At 42.7% G+C, this 22159-nt stretch overlaps 1 long non-coding RNA gene across 4 annotated transcripts in view; it reads left to right on the top strand.

Moving 5' to 3' along the window:
* LOC129636186 (uncharacterized) overlaps positions 1 to 22159 on the top strand; it is a 169306-nt gene that overhangs the window by 135439 nt on the left and 11708 nt on the right. The window contains exon 11 of one of the 4 annotated variants that reach the window (XR_008706755.1): positions 3514 to 3638. The exons of the other annotated variants lie outside the window; for them this stretch is intronic. This is a non-coding gene — a long non-coding RNA (uncharacterized LOC129636186). Of the gene's footprint in view, positions 1 to 3513; positions 3639 to 22159 lie in introns of those variants that run through there. 4 annotated transcript variants of the gene reach the window in all.

Here is a 22159-nt window from a genome sequence, read left to right as displayed (position 1 = left end):
AAATGAGAGTTTTATAAAGAGATAGACAAGAGTTAGTATCTCTGTACTCATGACATGAAGTAACACGAATAGCTTTAATATGATTTAGGGGAAGCAGTGATAGAAAGCTGAACAGTACAGTGGAGTCAAAGAGGGAGGGAGCCACCCTGCCTCATGGGGTCGGGAAGAGTCACAGGGACGATGTCATTTAAAGTGACTTCCCCAACAGTGAGAAAATGGGGGAGAAAGAGACATTCTAAGAGACAGGAGAAGCAGTTGCAAAATCAGAGCAGACTGAAATTAAATAATTTTTTTGCATAATGAAAAAGTAACCTAAAGGGAATAAACTATGGTGGGGGGGAGGGGGTGTGTGTGAGTGAGTGATGGAACCGGCATACAGCTCAGGGCTGATGATGTTAAATTGACAGGAAATACAGCAAACGGAAGTTGATGATCTACTTTTTTCCCAGTAAAAAATTGGCAATACAGCAAATTAAATGGAATCACATGCACAGAGTTTACATCAGAATGGACATTACACCTTGAAGTCCCCTACCTGGCTCCGCTGACTGCCTTTCCCTTCCTCTAGCCCAGAGATGACCAGAATGCTAAATAATGTGTTCATCTCCCAAGTGCGTACCCCTAAATTCTGTGTTGCTTTTGCCTATTTGTGAAGCTCTATAAATGGAACTATTCTGTGTGGAGTCTTTTGTGACTTACCTTAATTGATAATGTTTTTGAAATTCCCTTGTAAGGATATACTCCGAGTAGAATTCTCCTGTAAGGATATACTGTTATTAGTTTCCTAATTTTACAGTTGATTACATTTGGCTTATTTCCACTTTTATGAATAATGCTTCTGTGCATGGTCTTCTCATGTATGTGCAAGAGTATAAAGTATCTGTGGAGCGGCTGGAGGAGGGAGGTTATACACACCTTCAGTTTTGCTAGGAAATTTTTTTTCCTAAGTGCTTAAGTCCATTTACACTCCCACCAGCAGCAGTGAGGACTTTTGTTGTTTCTTATGCAAATGGTACTTGGCACTAATTAACCTAAATTGTTTACTAATATGGGAAGTGTGAAATGGAATCTCTGTGGTTTGTCTCCCTAACTACCCATGAGATTGAATGTCTTTCATATGATTATTGGTCATTGATGGTCTTCTTGGAAATTCCTGGCCAATTCTTTTTATTTTTTCCTGTGAAGTTACTTTTTTCTTGTGGATATGCAGTTCTTTATGTGTCACAAACATTTCCTGACATTGTAGTTTACTTGTTTCACCTTCTACATGGTGATGTTTTAAAATCTAAGGTCCTTTTTACAATTTCAACTTTATTCTGATGCTAGATGTGGAACCATCCAGAGAAACTGGACCTAGAGATGGGACACCAGTTTAAAAGCAGTTGGAAAAAATGCAGATTATGAAGGCTTAAAAGTAAACAGTTGCAATAGAATATAACCCCTTAATGGGAGGAATCAAGCTTGAGTATTATTTTGGAGGTAGAATTGACAGCCATGAATGTCAGTTTGTAGGGATGAGTATGAGAACAGAATGTGGGGGACCTCTTCCTTTGTTAATAGTGCCATTAACTATAGGCACTATTAGAGTAGATATTTAAAATATGTTAATTTTGAAACAGTTGAATTAGAGGGTTTTCCAAGCACATAAAAGTATGGGTCTAGCTCTCAATAGTGGTTTGTGCAAGACTTGATATGTTAATCTAGGAATTATTAACTCATAGAAAATAACTAAAGCTATGGGAAATCACTTAGGAAGGGTTTAGAGTCTTAGAAGGTCTCATTTCCACAAGAATTGGGACAATGGTCTTGTTGCCAATATCCAGGAAAATGCATGATACACTGTAGGTGCTTATTAAATACGTGTTGAACTAGGGGATACTTTGGGCTATTATTTAAGAGCATGAGAAATAGACAGTAGGCAGCCAAGGAACAAACTCACAAGTCAGGAGAACTAGGAGAAAAGGGTGTGGAGACAAGAAAGAAAAGAACCTTCAACAGCATTAAGTGGCCCAGTGGGAGTAGTTTCCGTGTCCCAGGTGGAGCTGATGTCGAACGTCAGCGAGCTGAAGAGCGATAGGGTGAGGAAGCAGACATTGTGGAGAGTTTAGGGGACATGGTGATACAGGAGGAAGGCTGGGGCACCAGGTTCCCTCAGTGAGGGCAGACTTGTACGTTAGTGCAGCTCTGCCAGGGTTCAGTTCAGTTCAGTTGCTCAGTCGTGTCCGACTCTTTGTGACCCCATGAACCACAACACACCAGGCCTCCCTGTCCATCACCAACTCCTGGAGTTTACCCAAACTCGTGTCCATTGAGTTGGTGATGCCATCCAGCCATCTCATCCTCTGTCGTCCCCTTCTCCTCCCACATTCAATCTTTTCATTAAAAAGAGTAATTGCTACATATAAACATTGTCTAAAAGAATGAATTAGAGAGCGGCTGAAAAGATACTGATACAATGGAAGGGGCATGTGTGTGTTAGTCCCTCAGTCATGTCCAGTTCTTTGGGACCCACATGGACTACAGCCAGGCTCCTCTGTCCATGGAATTCTCCAAGTAAGAATACTGGAGTGAGTAGCCATTCCTTCTCCAGGGGATCTTCCCTGACCCAGGGATCAAACTCAGGTCCACCCAGATTGTGGGCAGATTCTTTACCTTCTGAGCCATCAGGGGATGGGAGGGAGCTGGGTTCTGACAAGCAGGAAACCAAGCAGTGAAAATCTGAGGAGCATTCCATGAGCTGGCCTGGAGAGGGCTTCTCTGTACCGAAACTGGAGACAGCTGTTTGTGTGTGTGATGAGGAAAGTTCTAGTGAACACTTCACTAACAGATGCATGGTGTTTTAAGGGGCCTCTTCAGGACTTCTAAGTGCATGCTTAAAGGACCTCTTCTATGAGCCCCTGACTCTTTGCTTAAGGTAGATGCTGGGTCAGAGGAGAGCTGTTTCTGAGTTAGAAGACATTCAAGTATAATGACTGTCCATGATGAATGATTTTGGCAAAGATTAAAATGCACCATTTAGAACTAGTGTATAACTTAACTCAAGGAAAAAAAAATCTTCCAGTAGCATCCTCTGAATTTAACTCAGTTTGGGAAGTATGAGTTAGCAGGTCTCACAGGGAGCCCTAGGGTTCAAAAAATTCCAATTAGTTGCTCCAGCGGTCTTACACTGGGGAAGAACAGTCACCCACAGGTCACTGGAGATTTGCTTTGACAATTACCTAAGATTTAGCAAGTAAATGCCCCAGAATTGACCTTAATGATTAGTTTTAACAGTTAAACTAGGGTTAACTTTTATAATTATGTAAAGAATTTTTTTAATAAAGAGATTGCAGAAAACTTTCTACAGTCATTTCCTGAACCAGTACTTTTCTTAACTATAAACACTGTCTCATTCTCTGTCCAGACCGTGTTGATTAGCTTTTTGTGGCCCCTTCCCAAACTAGAGTTAGATATACAAGATTTCAGTTCAGTCACTCAGTCGTGTCTGACTCTTTGCGACCCCATGAATTGCAGCATGCCAGGCCTCCCTGTCCGTCACCAACTCCCAGAGTTCACCCAGACTCACGTCCATCGAGTCAGTGATGCCATCCAGCCATCTCATCCTCTGCCGTCCCCTTCTCCTCCTGCCCCCAATCCCTCCCAGCATCAGAGTCTTTTCCAATGAGTCAACTCTTCGCATCAGGTAGCCAAAGTATTTACAACTGTTCAAATACTGAAAAAAAAAAAAAACCTATCTCAGATTTTCTCAATCATCTGTCAATATCCGGGATCACTCTTTTTAGATACTGTACTGGGTTTTTGTTCTTATTGGAATCTCAGAATATTTGGAAATAAGGTTATTGCAAGTGTAACTAGTTAAGATGAGACCATGCTAGAGTAGGGAGGACCCTTGGTGCAATATGACTGGTGTCTTTATGAGACGGGGAGAGGAGACGTGGGGAGAGACATCCAGCGACGTAGAGAAGCAGCGAGAGCTGTGTGTCTGCAAGCAAGGGCGTGCCCAAGAATGCCAGCGGTGCTGGAAGCAAGGAGAGGCACAGACGGGCTCTCCCCAGAGCCTTCAGAGAGGGCACAGCCCTACTGACATCTCGATTTCAGACTTCCAGCCAGAAAACTGCAAGAGAATTCTGTTGTGTTAAGCCACCCAGTTTGTGGTACACTCTGTTACAGAAGCTCTAGAAAACTACAGATGCCCTTGCCTTCTTCAGACAGTTTGGAACTAAAAGCTCCTTGATCCATTGCAGACGTCTTTAGACATTCAAGAGAGAAGTAAAAACAGAGCTGGGAAGGGTGGTGTTCGAGCTGAAGGAGAATGTAATCACAGTCTGCTTCCATTCATATGGCCATTTTAGATTGCTGACCCCCCCAGATTGGAAATCAAATAAATCAGTGTTCTCAATGCTTCTTCAGTTTGTTAACTGTGGGAGGTGGACTCCAGAGGGTTGACTTGGTCTGGCAAAATGTGGCCATTTGTATCTTGCTGTAGGATTATGTGGACTTGGAGACTCAGCCAGGGACACTGTCAAGGCTGAGCAGTTCTAGAAGGGACCGAGGTGGGGTTTGGACAACCGGTTGAATCTGGTGCAAGAGTCGGCAGTTTCCTAAGTGGGGTACTGAATTAGTTCCCCAGGGCTGCTGTAGGGAAAAATACCACAGTCAGAATGGCTAAGACAACAGAAATCTATTTTTCTCACAATTAGAAAGAGGCAATCAAGGAGACAGGAAGTTAGAGATGAAGGTACCATCAGCATTGGTTCCCCTTGAGGAGTCTCTCCTTGACTCATGGATGGACGTCCTCTTCCTGCCTGTTCTCACGGTCTTCCTTCTTTGCCTGTGGGCCCCTGGCGTCTCTCCATATGTCTAAATTCCCTCAACTTACAAGGACATGAGTCAGAATGGACTTGGGCCCACCCTCATGGCCTCATCTCAACTTAATCACCTCGTTGAAGGTCTTATCTCCAAAGATCGTCCCTTTCTGAGGTACTGGTGGTTATGGCTTCAACATAGGAACTTTGAGGAGGGGAGGCAATTAAGTTCACAACAAGAAGCTAGGAAGGGTAAATGATCAAGAGAGTTGAGAAGCATTTCGGGGCCCTGTAACTGGGAAGAATGGAAGTTGGAAGAGGAGTAGTCACAGAATGGAAACATGGATGACTACCGAGGGTGTCAACGGCACACGCTCCGGGGTCAGAGGAGCATTCCTGAGCTAATACAGAGAATGGAAAAGCCTACCGTTGGATTATGCAAGGGTAATTTTGTCAGGCATTCCCTCATAAATGAGACAGCAGAACAATAATTAAAGGTTTGAAATGAAGTCAGAGCCACTGACATTTACCTCAGAAAAAATTCAGCTTCTCTCTTAGCTTTACTGCTTTCTCTGAGTTCTCATCAGAATCGTTCTGTTCATCTGTACAAATGCTCAGTAAGAACAACGTAGACCTTATGTGTCTCGTCCCTATCTGGAAATATAAAAGCAGGGCACAGTGTCTGCCAATAAAGAACAAATGCTAGTAAAGCTTCTGAGAAGCAGAATAAAGTGCCAGCCCAGGGGTTGTGAAATGTGGACTCAACTATTTTCTTCATTATATGCATGTGGTAGGACTGATCCCTGACCCTTTTGTTTCCCATTGCTGAAAAACAGAGACTACCTTATAAATAAGATTTAGCATTATAGTAAATATATTCCTTATTTTTCGGCCCATGAGGTTTAGGCCATAAAAAATCATTAAAAAAATATTAGGCCGTCACAGAATAAATGTCACCTGAGGCCTTCAGCAGACATGGCAGGATGATGGGGCTAGAGGGGCAGTGATCAGATTTTGGCTTGGTAAAGAGATGTCTGAAGGATATTACCAGTCTAGAAAATAGGAGACCTTTTCTGGAAGAGTGATACTAGCTTATTGTTATAGATGTGACAGACATTGCTTTAAGTTCTTTATAAGCATCAACCTTGTAAGGTGGATCCCTTTTGTTTTTCTGATAGAAAGGAATAATAAGGAAATGGAATCAGAAGAGTCAAGTAAATTGCCCAAATCACACACCTGGTAAATGATAAAGCTGGATTTAAACACAGGCAAGCTAAGTCTGCCCTCCCAATAACCATGCGATACTGCCTCACATAAAAACAAGGCTAAAAGGCTCTTGTCACCTCTGTGAAATAGATCAAGGGAGCATCAAGTCCAAAGACAGGGAAAGAAGGATCAAGAGATCTCAAGTTACAATGATACAATGAGTTTGAAAGCTGGATAATCTTCAATAATGTGTTACTAACTTCAAAAAATCAAGCCAACAGGTACAGAAAATTCTCCATAGTAAGGAGGCTTGGAAAGGAATGTTCTCCTGGCTTCTCATCAGTGGCAGAACATATTCTCAGTCTGTGGAAGAGCTGAAACCTGAATATGATTCAATCTACCCGTTCAAATGCTAACTTCAACTAGAAACACCCTTGTAGTGTTTGTATGGGATGAAGTGTCTGGGCATCCCACGACCTGGTCAAATCAGCACATAAAAGTAACCATCTGCTGTTCATAGCAGCAATAGTTCAGACACAGAAACAATCTAAATGTCCGTCAACAGATGAATGGATAAAAAAGATGGGGTCTAACTCTACAATGGACACCACTCAGCTGTAAAATGATGAAATAACGCCACTTGAAGCAACGTGGATGGACCTAGAGATTACCATACTGATCTCTAGAAGACAAATACCATATGATATCACTTATATGGAATATAAACTATGACACAAATGAATTCAGCTGCCAAACGGACTCACAGACGTGAAGAGCGGACATGTGGTTGCCAAGGTGGAGGGGAGTAGAAGTTTGGGGTGAGCAGATGCAGACTACTGCGTGGAGAATGGATAAACGGCAGGCCCTACTGTACAGCACAGAACTACATCCAATATCCTCTGAGAAGCCGTAATGGAAGAGAATATTAAAAAGAACGTATATGTCTGTAGCGTCTGAATCACTTTGCTGTGCAGCAGAAATTAGACAATGTTGTAAATCTATACTTCAATAAAAATGATTGAAAAAAATGTTTTAACTGAACTGTGGTGTTGGAGAAGACTCTTGAGAGTCCCTTGGACTGCAAGGAGATCCAACCAGTCCATTCTAAAGGAGATCAGTCCTGAATATTCATTAGAAGGACTGATGCTGAAGCCGAAACTCCAATACTTTGGCCACCTGATGCGAAGAACTAACCTATTGGAAAAGACCCTGATGCTGGGAAAGATTGAAAGCAGGAGAAGGGGACGACAGAGGATGAGATGGTTGGATGGCATCACTGACTCAATGGACGTGAGTTTGGGTACACTCTGGGAGTTTGGTGATGGACAGGGAAGCCTGGTGTGCTGCAGTCCAAGGGGTCTCAAAGAGTTGGACATGACTGAGCAGCTGAACTGAACTGAATCACAAGGGATAGGACTCAATAAAATTAGAATTAAAAAAAAATACAATAGACACCACAGAAATACAAAGGATCATAAGAGACTTCAGTTCTACACCAATAAAATAGTCAGCCTATAAAAAAATGGAGAAATTCCTAGAAGAAACAAATTTCCAAGACTGAACCAAATAAACATAAAATATGAACAGATCAATCACAAGTACTAAAATTGAAACTGTGATTAAAAAATTTCCAACAAACAGAAGTCCAGGACCAGACAGTTTCACAGGCAAATTCTATCAAACATTTGGAGAAGAGTTAATACCTATCCTGCTGAAACTCTTCCAAAAATTGCAGAGGACACGAGGCAATCAACACCCTGATATCAAAACCAAACAAAGATATTACAAAACCAAAGAGAACATTACAGTCCTGTATCACTGATGAACATAGACACAAAAATCCTCAACAAGGAAGCAAAAAGACCTATACTCAGAAGATTATAAGATACTGATGAAAGAAATCAAAGATGACACAAACAGATGGAGAGATGATATAGACCATGTTCTTGGATTGGAAAAATAAATGTTGTTTAAATGACTATGCTACCAAAAGCAATCTACCCCACTTAAACTACCAATGGTGTTTTTCACAGAATTAGAACACAAAATTTTATAATTTGTATGGAAATACAAAAGACCATGAAGAGTCAAAGCAATCATGAGAAAGAAAAACAGAGCTGGAGGAATCAGGCTCCCTGACTCAGATTGTACTACAAACCTACAGTCATTAAAATAGTACAGGGCAGAGAAGGCAATGGCACCCCACTCCAGTACTCTTGCCTGGAAAATCCCATGGATGGAGGAGCCTGGTAGGCTACAGTCCATGGGGTTGCTAAGAGTCGGACACAACTGAGTGACTTCACTTTCACTTTTCACTTTCATGCATTGGAGAAAGAAAGGGCAACCCGCTCCAGTGTTCTTGCCTGGAGAATCCCAGGGACGGAGGAGCCTGGTGGGCTGCCGTCTATGGGGTCGCACAGAGTTGGACACGACTGAAGCGACTTAGCAACAGCAGCAGCACAAAATCAGAAATATCGGTCAATAGAACTAGAAAGAAAGCCCAGAGATAAACCCCTTGCACCTATGGTCACCTAATCTATGATAAAGAAGCAAGAATATATGATGTAGAAAAAACAGCCTCTTCAATAAGTGGTGCTGGGGAAACGGGACATATAAAAGAATGAAATTAGCACACTCGCTAACATCATACAGAAAAATAAATCAAAATGGATTACAGACCTAAATGTAGGCCAGACACTATAAAACTCAGAAGAAAACATTCATGCAGCAATATCTTTTTTAATCTACCTCCTGGGTGTTAGCCACTCAGTTGTGTCTGACTCTTTGTGACCCCATGGACTGTAGCCCACCAGGCTCCTCTGTCCGTGGAATTCTCCAGGCAAGAACACTGAAATGGGTTGCTATTTCCTTCTCTATCTACCTCCTAGAATAATGAAAATAAACACAAAAATAAGTGAGATTTAATTAAACTTAGAAGCTTTTGCATAGCAAAGAAAAGCATTAAAAAGGCAAAAAGACAACCTTCAGAATGGAAGAAATATTTGCAGAAGAAGCAACTGACAAGGGATTAATCTTCAAAATATACAAACAGCTCATGCAGTTCAATACCAGAAAAACAACCCAATCAAAAAACGAGCAGATCTAAACAGACATTTTTCCAAAGAAGACATACAGATGTCCAACCCCACATGAAAAGATGCTCAACATCACTAATTATTAGATCAATGCAAATCAAAACTGCAATGAGTATCACCTCATACTAGTCCAAATGGCCATTGTCAAAAAGTCTACAAACAGTAAATGCTGGAGAGGATGTGGGGAAATGGAACCCTCTTGTACAGTTGGTGGGAAGGTAAAGTGGTATAGCCACTATGGAGAACAGTATAGAGATTTCTTTAAAAATTAAAAATAGATCTACCATATGATCCTGCAATCCCACTCCTGGGCATATATATATATCTATATATATACATGCTCTCACCTTTGTGAGAGCTTTGTGCTCTCACCTCTGACTTTACTGGGGGCTGTCCCTCACCACCATCTCGCTCTCTCTGATAAAGAGTTAACTTTCAGCTCCAGTTAATAAAGTTCCTGGGCATTAGGAGTGTTTAAATCCAAACCCCTCAGATAGCTCTCTAACTCGCCTGACAAGTTTACCCGGACTCCTACAGCTATGCATATGATTGTTTACAGTCTCCCAGCCTCGAGAGGCATGGGAAGCTTAAGATATTCAAATAACTTAGAGCCTCTCAGAGAGTTAGAAACTGTCAGAATAAAACTAGTAAAGGATTTCATTGATGAGCCAATGTTTGCTGCCAAGTTTCCACATCCCCTGTATTGTATCCTTGAATGTGTATTAATTAATATACTTGGTATGTAGAAAAAATAAGTAGAGGCCTTGGTGTTAGCAACTTTAGACCCTTAAGGTAATAAATTCTTTCCTTTGTTGTAAACCCACTGCACCTCTGCCCTATAGGAATGCAACTTTATCTAACACATTCGGAGGATGGCGCCAAACCTTAAAATAATTACTCTTAGAGAAAATAAGTCTTACGGTTGACAAACCTTTGTCAAGAGTCGTAAAATGTTAATAGGCCTTCTGGCCAGAAGATGATGTACATCACCTAAACCATTTGTATATGATAAATTTGCAGGAAAGAAACCCTGGTTTTGATAAGGATCAAAGACTGCTGACTTTGCATGATTTCACGCCCCCTATTATCCTCTATGTACAACTTAGGGTATAAAAGCCCCTGTTGAAAATAAAGCTACGGGCCTTGCTCACCGAAGCTTGATCTCCCCATGTCATTCTTTCTTTCACATTTGGGCTGAGTCTCCATCTGGAGCGCAGAGGTCCACTGCGACCATTTATTTGGGCTTCTAAGACCCACTCAACAAGGTGCCCTTCCGCTATTCGAGAGGGCGCCTACGGCCTCCGTGGTCAGAGCTAACCTGATGTCACAGGTTATAGTGATTTTCCGTGTAAACCAAGCTACTCAGCCTCTTTTCTCCGCTGAATTTTCCTACTGAGCTATCCTCATTCTATTACTCTTTATATCTCTAACTAATATTTAAATAAAGCTATTGTATCCAGTGAACTCACCGAAGCCATCTCCCCTTCAAATACCCTGGATCAGCCAGGGCTGGACCTCGGCAGGAACCTAGAAAGATGTAGTACATAGACACGATGCAACATTATCCATATAAAAGAACAAAACAATGCCAGTTGCAGCAACATGGATGGGCCTAGAGATTCTCATAATGAGTAAAGTCAGACAAGTATCATATGATATCACTTATATATATATATATATATATATATATATGGAATCTAAAAAATGGTACAAATGAAGTTATTTACAAGATAGAAATAGTCACAGATGTGGAAAACAAAATTATGGTTAACAGGGAAAGTGGGTTGGGTGAGGGGATAAGTTTGGAGATTGGGATTGACATACACACACCACCATACGTAACTAATAAGGACCTACTGCATTTCACAGCACAGGGACATCTGCTCAATACTCTGTAATGACCTATCCAGGAAAAGAAAGAGTGGGTATATGTATAACGGATACTTTGCTGTGGAGCAGAAACTAATCCAATAGTATAAATAAACTATAATTTAATTAAAAAAATTTTAGAAAATAAGTATGGTACAGTTTTGAAAAAAATTAATCAGAAGGGCTCAAAGTGGAATTGACACAATGACCCTGATCTGACACCAGAGGCCCTACCTAGAGGATCAAAATTGGGCCCTGTTAGCTTTATCAAAATATGTGGGGGTTTTGTACTAAAGAACAGAGAACAAATTATGAGTGACGTTGTAGCTTGTCAGTTTTCATACAGTTCTTTCCTGATTTTAACCCTAAAAAGCATCGCGAGTTTCAAAGCTCGGATCAGGTAGTGACAATGTGGGCGGGCATCCGTAGACTGACGGGGACTCAGTGTCCCTTATTTGAATCCCACAGCAGCACTGCAGGGTCCTTGGACTCGCACGGACTTCATGCCCTGGGCGGCAAGTGCTCCAGCTCAAGCGCTGTCAACCAGCTTACTGGCGTCTTTGCCTAGGAAATTCCTTTATACAAAGCAAAAGGCACTCACCCTGAGCAGCGTCTGTGGCTCAGCACCAAAACAACAACCAATAAGCAGGACTATTTCTCTGTGCATTCTTCCGAGGTTTAGTTTATGTAATGGGAACAGATCGTTTCTGAAAAGTAAAATGTATTCCAGTAAGCAAACAACGATGACAAAGTGTGGCAGTCAAGGTTCCATGAGGGTCCTTATTGGCGTCTCAGCTTTCTTGTATACCCTGTTCACTTCACTGTAGATCTTTCGCTTTTTTTTAATAAAAACATGGCGCTGATGGGCCGAGTTGCAGGGAAGGAATAGAGAGGCTCAGATGTGGAGAATGGGCTTGTGGACACAGCAGGGGAGGAGAGGGTGGGACGAGTTGGGAGCACAGCACGACATGCGTGGACCGCCGTGTGTAACACAGATCGCTAGTGGGAAGTGCCCTAAAACCAGGGATCGAGCCCCGTGCTCTGTGATGACCTGGAGCGTGGGATGGAGGGGGAGGCGGGAGGGAGGGGGAGACGGGAGGCGGGAGGGAGGCTCAAGAGGAGGGGATATGTGTATACTTAGAGCTATTTCACATTGTGCAGCAGAAACTAACAACAGTGTAATTATCCTCCCATTAAAAACATTAAAAAAATTGTAGTACTAAAATTGAAAGTATATGACACATAGAGATAAGCCAATAAAGTGTATGTTTTAGTCAGCTTTTGCTTTCATCTCTTATTTTCTTTTGTTGTACTGTCTCTTATTAAAGAAGTGAATATGAGTTTCAGTTCTTGCCAGGTGATGGGAAAAAAATAATTTCCTTTCAATAAAGAAATATGAATACCCAGAAAATTGGAGATTTTTTTAATAACCAAAATGATAGCAGACAGCCAAGAAAATTCATTTAGCTTGTATTCTTGGGAACACAACCAAAAAATGAACTTCTCCTCCCCTTTCCAGTCGGAAAGAGCAATGGCTTGATGCAAAATGAAACAGCGTGTTTTGTGAAGAATCATAATGGCCATTGTTTTTCAGAGCCTCCTTCACATGAGGCACTGTGCAATTTCTTTAAATAGTCATTTAATCTTCACTGTGCAAAGTGCATATGTATTATTATCTCTACACATAGAAAGGAAAGCAAGAGAAATTACGATTTTTAGCTCATAAAGCTAGTAACTGGCAAAGCTAAGGTTTAAACCCTGATCCATTTGCACCCAAACTCGGTGTTTGCATCACCCTACTACATGAATATTTGTTATACATTTATCAGTACTTTAGGCTTCATTCTAAAGTCACATCTAAAACCTCAAAAATAAAATTGCAAATATAGAAAATTCAATATGAAGGGAACTTTGCATTAACAAATATTTGAAAAGAACCTATCACGGGTAAGGACATTTTCTCTAGACACTGTAGGAAATATAGAGTGGTAAGAGTCCTCAACTCTGCTGGGTGCTCTGTGATGGCCTGGAGGCTGGAACGAGGGGCTGGGACAAAGGCTGAGGGCGGGGGATATCGGTGTACACACAGCTGATCCGCACTGCTGTGCAATAGGAGCCCGCACAGCACTGTATGACAACCATCCTCCAAGTAAAAATTTAAAAATGTGTCCCAATATTCAAGGAAAGAATTAAGGCAAACACTGGATTTATTATGAACGGGAGAAGGCAATATTAGTAATAAGTCCTGTCAAACATAATGTGGCAAAAATGCATGAAGAATTCACATGGTCTAAACGGACTGAGACATATCTCAGAGCAGAAGGGGGACTTGTATGTGACTTGACTCATCTAGTGGATGGAAGTCAAATCCAGAGAGTCTTAACCAAGCGGCCGTGGGGACCAGGCAAACTTGAAGGAGCATAGAAAGACCCTGCAATTGTATGTGACTATTTGGTGCATCTGAACATGTTTCTAGGGAGGAACCCGTGGTCTTCAACAGATTTTCAACTCTGTCCATGACTCAGAAGGGGGTAAGAATCACTGTGGTAGAAAGGAAATAGAGGGGTGGGGAAAGTGAAGTGAAAGTGTTAGTCTCTCAGCCATGTCTGACTCTTGTGACCCCATTGACTGTAGCCCACCAGGCTCCTCTGTCCATGGGATCCTCCAGGCAAGACTACTGGAGTGGATTGCCCTTCCTTTCTCCAGGGGATCTTCCAGACCCAGTGATAGAACGCGGGTCTCCTGCACTGCAAGCAGATCTTTACGATCTGAGCCCCCAGGGAAGCCCCACAGGTGACGGAGGGGGGCGATAAATGAGGAGTTTAAAGTTAAAGTATACACACCACGATATATAAAACAGGTGAACAATAAGGACCTACTGGATAGCACAGGGAACTGTACTCAATATCCTATAATAACCTATAATGGAAAAGAATCTGAAAAATAGATACATAACAATCACTTTGCTGTACACTTGAAATTAACACAGCCTTGGAAAGTAACTACACTTCAGTTTTTAAAAAGAGGAAGAAAACACCGGCAGTAAGAAGGGAAGCATGGGAGGGAGACTTCTGGCTGTGGCAAGGTGAAAGCAAAAGCTGTGTTACTGAAAGTCAGCCCACAAGCCTGGCCAGGGTTGGGGGGGATGGGTCCTGCCTGCAGAGAAAGAAATGGAGGTAAATGGAGCCCAAGTCTTACCAGAACCCACATTCCAGATCAAGGACTTTGGAAATGAGACTTGGGCCAGGTGTTTGAGGAAGTTCATTCCATGAGCTCTGTGCTCAGGAACAATTCATTTTCTAGTGATTTCCAAGAAAAGGCGAGATGATCTACTTTAATGGGAAGTCTCCAAGCATAACTGTGTTTAAGTGTTTCAAATGTTCCGAGTTTAAACAGCAGCAACAAATGGCATGCATGTTTACGTTTCTATTAGATACTTCTCATTTGGTCATTGGAATAATCTTGTTTTACAAGTAGAGCAAACATTCTTGTTTTTTTGGCTGAAGCAAGTAAAAGATAATCCAATTTAAAGCATCAGTTCAGTTCAGTCCAGTTGCTCAGTCGTGTCCAACTCTTTGTGACCCGATGAACTGCATAGTATAAAGCCCAAGAGAAAAGCTTAGCATGTAAAAGATGTAGTTGAGTATGTGTGTGTGTGCTAAGCCACTTCAGTCATGTCTGATTCTTTGCTGCCCTATGGACTGTTGCTAGCCCACCAGGCTCCTCCATCCATGGGATTCTCCAGACAAGGATACTGGAGTGGGTTGCCAGGCCATCCCCCAGAGGACCTTCCTGACCCACAGATCAAACCAGAATCTCTTCTGTCTCCTGCGTTGGCAGGTGGATATTTTTCCACTAGTTCACCCCTGGGAAATCCTAAAGTTGAGTATAAACTGCATTAATCTTCTGTGAAGCAATATTTAACTTTGGATCATACAATAAATGTTCTTTGGAGAAATAGAAAAGTAATTATTAGTAAATAAGAATATAGAAATTATCCTTAATCCTGTGACTCAAAGGTAGCCACTATCTCCCTTTTGACATATTCCTTTCCATACTTATTTTTAAGTATCTTTGTATACATAGGGGCTTCCCTGGTGGCTCAGCTGGTAAAGAATCCACCTGCAATGTAGGAGACCTGTGTTCAATCCCTGGGTTGGGAAGATCCCCTGGAGAAGGGAATAGCTACCCACTTCAGTATTCTGGCCTGGAGAATTCCATGGACTATAGTCCATGGGGTCAGAAAGAGTCAGACATGACTGAGCAACTTTCACTTCACTTCACTTGTATACATGTATATTTTAAAAGAAATATATACTCTTTGATAACCTGCCTTTTGCACTCAAAGATATATCATTTCCATAACATGAAATATTGAATACATCTCTCTACCTTATTTTAATGATTACCTACTGCAGAGAGAAACTATCATTCCTGATTGTTCCTGACCTCATCAATGGTATATAAAGTGATCATTGTGTGAGAGCCACCAAAAAGGAATCCTGGTGATAAAAATAAGTAGGTGCTGGAGAAAAAAAAACTGCAGAAAACTCTTGACTGTTCTCAAATTCATATGTATTCCTTTCCTACAGCTGCTGCTGCTGCTAAGTTGCTTCAGTAGTGTCCGACTCTGTGCGACCCCATAGACGGCAGCCCACCAGGCTCCCCCGTCCATGGGATTCTCCAGGCAAGAACACTGGAGTGGGTTGCCATTTCCTTCTCCAATGCATGAAAGTGAAAAGTGAAAGTGAAGTCGCTCAGTCATGTCTGACTCTTAGCAACCCCATGGACTGCAGTCCAACAGGCTCCTCCGTCCATGGGATTTTCCAGGCAAGAGTACTGGAATGGGGTGCCATTGCCTTCTCCATTCCTACAGCTACCATAACAAATTACCACAAACTGTGCAGCTTGAAGCAACAGAAGCTTCTTCTCTCACGGTCTTGGAGGTAGACATCTGAGGTCAAGGTCCTGGCAAACCCGTGTTCTCTCTGCAGCTCTGGAGAAGGAGCCTTGCCTGTCTCCTCACTTCGATGGGTGCCAGCAATCCTCGGTGGACAGCTCCATCACTCCTTTTTCTGACACGTCTCTTCCCCCAGGAGGATTTCACTCACACACCTCGAGGTTTTATATGGAAGCTAGACCCATAAAATGCAAAGGGTTGCTAGGAGAACCAGCATCTTGATGGTCCAAACCTATGATTTTGCACTCAGCCAGCACATAGGAGAGAAAACCCTGAGCACATCAGCTGTATCTCCTAGCCTGCCCACATGGCCACCCCGGACACTTGACTTCCCTGTGAATGAATAGGCCAGCTGAGATGCGCTGAGCCTTGAATACAGCCCAGATTGCTAGTGCAGACCTGCCTAAACTAATTTATAGCTACCATTGACTCCAGATCCATGCCTTTCAGCTAACAAGGGCATTAGCTCACAGTGCTTGGAAGAGCTACATTGCTTTTTTTAACAGCAATTATAAGAGTGCTAACAAGAATCTAAGGATTTGGAGCATCAAGGAAGGTACTTCTTTTACTCTGGAATCATTGTATCTGATTTTCCTCACTGAATTCTGATCTTATGCCATGAATGCAAAAAAAAAAAAAAAATGCTTCCTTTTAGAGCACTAAGAAAGATATAGCTTTACAAATTCTGTGTTTTTTTAAAGAAAGATTGCTTTCATCTTTCTATTGAATGAACACAAAGAGGGAATAATTAAAGGGAAAGGTTTGCTGTAGGTGGCATATAAAAGACCTATTGCTTATAATTAAATAAACATTGAGGGGAAGTCATAAGAAAGGCCTAGGAATTTGCCTAGGAAAAATGCACATCGTCTTCCAAGTACAAATACAATTGACAGAGGATATTTTGGAATAGGAGCATGAAGTCACCTGTTTTTATTTCAACTGAAATCTTCAGCTCATACTGTCCTTGATTTGAGGGTCTATTGTTCAAATTACATCTGAAATAGATCTCCACTTAGTATCACCTGTGACTGTACTCAGGTTCGATCCCTGGGTTGGGAAGATCCCCAGGAGATCTTGTGGCTCTCCCAATATTCTTGCCTGGAGGATCCCATGGACAGAGGAGCCTGGTGGATTGCAGTCCGTGGAGCTGTAAAGAGTCAGATACGACTGAGTGACTAACACATTCACTTTCACTTTTTTCATGACTGTCCTACATAAATTACCAGTTAGGGCTGTTCTTGTGCAATGAACAGTTGACATACATAAAGAAGTCCCCTAGGAAAGCTGGGTGGCAGCATGTAAATCAACAAAGTTAGAACACACCCTCACACCATAAACAAACTCAGGATGGCTCAAAGGCTTAAATATAAGACATGACACCATAAAACTCCTGGGGCACAACAGAGGCAAAACATTCTCTGACAGCTGTCTTACCAATGCTTTCTTAGGTCTGTCTCTCAAGGCAATAAAAATAAAAGCAAAAATAAACCTAATGGACCTAATCAGACGTAAGATCTTGCACAGCAAAGGAAACCATAAACAAAATGAAAAGGCAACAGGTAGACAAAGTATGTGCAGTGAGGTGACCAACAAGGACAATTTCCAATATATACAAACAGCTCAGACAACTCAATAAAGAATCCCAATCAAAAAATGTTCAGAAGACCAAAATAGACATCTCTCCAAAGATGGCACAAAGACACATGAAAAGATGCTCAACACCACGGATTATTAGAGAAATGTAAATCAAGACTATAATGAGGTGCCATCTTTACCAGTCGGAATGGCCATTACCAAAAAGTCTACAGATAGTAAATGCTGGAGAGGGTGTGGAGAACAGGGAACCCGGTTGCACTGTTGGTCGGAACATAAGTTGGTACAGCCACTATGGAAAACAGCAAGGAGGTTCCTCATAAAACAGAGAGTTGCCACGCGTGCATGCTCTGTCATGTCTGACTCTTTGCGACCCCATGTACCCACCCCGCCCCTGCCCCACCTGGCTCCTCTCTCCATGGAATTTTCCCAGGAAGAGTACTGGAGTGGGTTGCCATTTCCTCCTCCAGGGCATCTTCCCCACCCAGGGAGCAAACCAGTGTTTCTTGCACCTCCTGCATTGGCAGGCGATTTCTTTACCACTGAGCCACCTGGGAAGCCCACATGATCCAGCATTCCCACTCCTGGGCGTCTGTCTAGACAAAATTCTAATTAAGATATGTCACGCCAATATTCATAGCAGCACTTTTTACAAAAGCCAAGACATGGAAGCAACCTAAATGTCACTGGCAGATATACATAGCACTTCCAGATATACAAGCTGGATTTAGAAAAGGCAGAGGAACGAGAGATCAAATTGCCAACATCCACTCAGCTCAGTTCAGTTCAGTCACTTAGTCGTGTCTGACTCTTTGAGACCCCATGGACTGCATCACGCCAGGCTTCCCTGTCCATCACCAACTCCTGGAGTTCACTCAAACTCACGTCTATTGAGTCGGTGATGCCATCCAGCCATCTCATCCTCTGTCATCCCCTTCTCCTCCTGCCTTCAATCTTTCTCAGCATTAGGGTCTTTTCCAATGAGTCAGCTCTTCACATCAGGTAGCCAAAGTATTGGAGTTTCAGCTTCAACATCACTCCTTCCAATGAATATTCAGGACTGATTTCCTTTAGGAGGGATTGGTTGGATCTTCTTGCAGTCCAAGGGACTCTCAAGAGTCTTCTCCAACACCACAGTTCAAAAGCATCAATTCTTCTGTGCTCAGCTTTCTTTATAGTCCAACTCTCACATCCATACATGACCACTGGAAAAACCATAGCCTTGACTAGACGGACCTTTGTTGACAAAGTAACATCTCTGCTTTTTAATATGCTGTCTAGGTTGGTCATAACTTTTCTTCCAAAGAGCAAGAATCTTTTAATTTCATAGCTGCAGTCACCATCTGCAGTGATTTTGGAGCCCAGAAAAATAAAGTTTCTCACTGTTTCCATTGTTTCCCCAACTACTCCTCAGTTCAGTTCAGTTCAGTCGCTCAGTCATGTCCGACTCTTTGTGACCCCATGAATTGCAGCACGCCAGGCCTCCCTGTCCATCACCAACTCCCGGAGTTCACTCAAACTCACGTCCATCTACTCCTAGAAGTCCCTTAATCTATAACCTTTGCAATGATTCTGTTTCCCTAAGTGACAGATACACTGGCCTGGGCAGGGTTAGCAATCCTAAGCATACGTCCTGGTAAGTTCCAGTATAGTGGCTGAGTGTTCAGGTAGGTAAGAATCAGAGAAGAAACTCCTAGTGAGTGGAGAAACAAGGAGACAAGAACGAACAAGGAACAGAGGACTGGCCGACAGGCAGAAAGGCCATGTGGGAGAGAAGCAATTCTTCAGGGCAAGTGGGAAAGTGTGGAGCACAGACACAGCTGCAGTGCCTGCTGGCACCGTGGCCGGGCCCTGCGCTGAACGCTGCTGCCAGAAGTCAGCTTGAAACACACAGTTGTCGTATAAACACTTGATTCGACCTGAAAGCGTCCTACTCGATCATAGTTCGAGTACTTCAGAGACTTCAGGAATTTAGTCCAAAGATGTCGATTTCTGGTGATCTAATTTAATGTTGAGTTTGAGCTCAGAAAATCCAAGTTCCTGGGCATGCTCCTTTTGGAGCACACTGACCCATTGAGAATGATCCTGATAACAAAAATCAAGTATTTAGGGGATTCTTACTCTGCGCCATGCCCTGTGCTAAGAGCTTTACATGTATCATTGCAGTTAAGCCTCACAGCACCCTATGAAAAAGCTCATTCCATAAATTTAAAAAACTGAGGCCTGATGGAGTTAAAGGATCCATGCAGATGACACAACCAGAGGCGTCTGGTGCTGAATCCCACCCGGCGCACGTCTGAACGAAGCCAGAACTCAGAGAGATGTGCACAGCCCTGTGTGCGCAGCAGCCAAGACTTAGAAACAAGCGTCCATCAACAGGCGAGTGGATGAAGAACGATGTGGCATGTATACACAGTGGAATACCACTCAGCCATAAAAAAGAATGATAAACGCTATTAGCAGCAACATGGATGGACCTAGACGTTATCATACCAAGTGAACCAAGTCAGAGACTGCTGCCGCTACTGCTAAGTCACTTCCGTCGTGTCCGACTCTGTGCAACCCCATAGACGGAAGGCCCAGGCTCCCCTGTCCCTGGGATTCTCCAGGAAAGAATACTGGAGTGGGTTGCCATTTCCTTCTCCGATGCATGAAAGTGAAAGTGAAGTTGCTCAGTCGTGTCTGACTCTTAGCGACCCCATGGACTGCAGCCTAGGCTCCTCCATCCATGGGATTTTCCAGGCAAGAGTACTGGAGCGGGGTGCCATTGCCTTCTCCAAGTCAGAAAAGAGAAAGATAAATGCCATGTGACCTCACTTATATGTGGAATCTAAAATAGGACACAAAGGAACGTATTTATGAAACAGTCACAGACGGACATAGAGGCCTGACCTGTGGTCGCCAAGGAAGGGGGTTGGGACAGGGAAGGATTGGGAGCTGAGGCTTAGCAGATGCACACGATTCAATACAGAACGGGGAAACAAGGTACTTCTGTATAGCACAGGGAACTATATTCAGTATCTTGTGATCAACCACAATGAAAAAGAATGTACGTGTATCATAACTGAATCACTTTGCCGTGCAGCAGAAACTAACACGACATTGTACATCCGCTTCCACGCTGAGATGCAGATGTTGATCTCACCTCCTCTGTAAAGAGCTCTCTCCTATACTTGGGCACGTGACTAATGGAATGCAAGTCCATGAAACCTTCTTGGCCTCTACTCTAAGCAGATGGGCGGCGTCCCACTTAACATCCTCTTGGAATGTAACTGCGCCGCAAGGAGAAGCTACAGGGAGGAGCAGCTTGCTGTCATGTGAGGGACCCATCTTAGGATTCCAGCCCAGGACACCCCTGAGAGGACCCCATGCCAGACAACGTATCACTTAGAGAAGAACCACCACCAGGGGAGACCAGCCCACATGTAAGAGTCAAGAAATAATTCAGTGCTGATTGTTTTAAGCTGCTAAGCTAGTAGATAAGCTTGATTTGAGAGAAGAAAAAAAAAGGTACCTGAAAGAGTTTAAAGGTTAGTATTTTACCTGTCACTGCTAATGATTAGGAATAAATCCATATACATTATGCAAACCACCAGATATCTAACTGGCAATGTTCATGTGTTAGTCACCCAGTCATGTCAGGCTCTGTAACCCTAGGGACTGTAGCCCACCAGGCTCCTCTGTCGATGGAATTCCCAGGCACGAGAGTGGGTAGCCATTCCCTTTTCCAGGGGATCTTCCCAACCCAGGGATCCAATCTGGGTATCTCGCATTGCAGGCAGATTCTTTACTGTCTTAGCCACCAGCCAAAGTTCATATAAAACCAAATAATTTGATTTGTTGTTTAAAATGAAAGGCCACTTCATTTGGGAATTAAGATGGACTGCTGGAGAAATAGACACAGGCGAACAAACATGTGGATGCCAAGGGGGCAAGGATGGGTGGCGTGAACTGGGAGTTTGGCACTGACATATCTGCTGTGTGAAGTAGGTGACTAATGGACCCTCCTGTGTAGCACAGAGAACTCTATCCAGCGCTCTGTGGTGACCTAACTGGGAAGGAAATGCAAAGAGGAGGAGGTGCGTTATGTGTATGTAGAGCTGATTCATTTTACTGCACAGCAGAAACAAGCACGACATTGTAAAGCAGCTATACGCCGATAAAAATTAATTTTAAAGAAAGATGAACTGCTGGAGAGCATGTAATAACAACATGCTGCTTTAAATCTTTTCCACTACTCAAAGTATGTACTTTAAAGCAATAGCCATTTGTTGTAATATGGCAAGGGACACACACTTGGTTCTTCTGAAAACTGGCCTGAGTTATGAAAACAAAAATGTTAAATAAGGAGATCCAAGACACAGCCCTGTCTATAGCACTTAGTTCTGGGATTTTATCTCCAGGGCTCTGTTCCTTGTCTTCCTGCCTGACATGGGAACTGCACAAAATAAGCTGCTCTGGTACACAGGCACCTGGAATACAAACCAGGGCCATCAGGGCGGGCACACAGGCCTCTGTCCAAACCATCAAAGTCCAAGGAATTAAAGACAAAAGATTCTAAATTTATTTCAATCAGAAATGTCTGAGTCAACAATCAATAAAGTCTATAATTAATCTTAAAATGGACTTTT

This window comes from Bubalus kerabau, chromosome 21, assembly GCF_029407905.1.
Source record: "Bubalus kerabau isolate K-KA32 ecotype Philippines breed swamp buffalo chromosome 21, PCC_UOA_SB_1v2, whole genome shotgun sequence".
In the NCBI taxonomy this organism is placed as follows: domain Eukaryota; kingdom Metazoa; phylum Chordata; class Mammalia; order Artiodactyla; family Bovidae; genus Bubalus; species Bubalus kerabau.
This window is presented reverse-complemented; position numbering and strand designations above follow the sequence as displayed.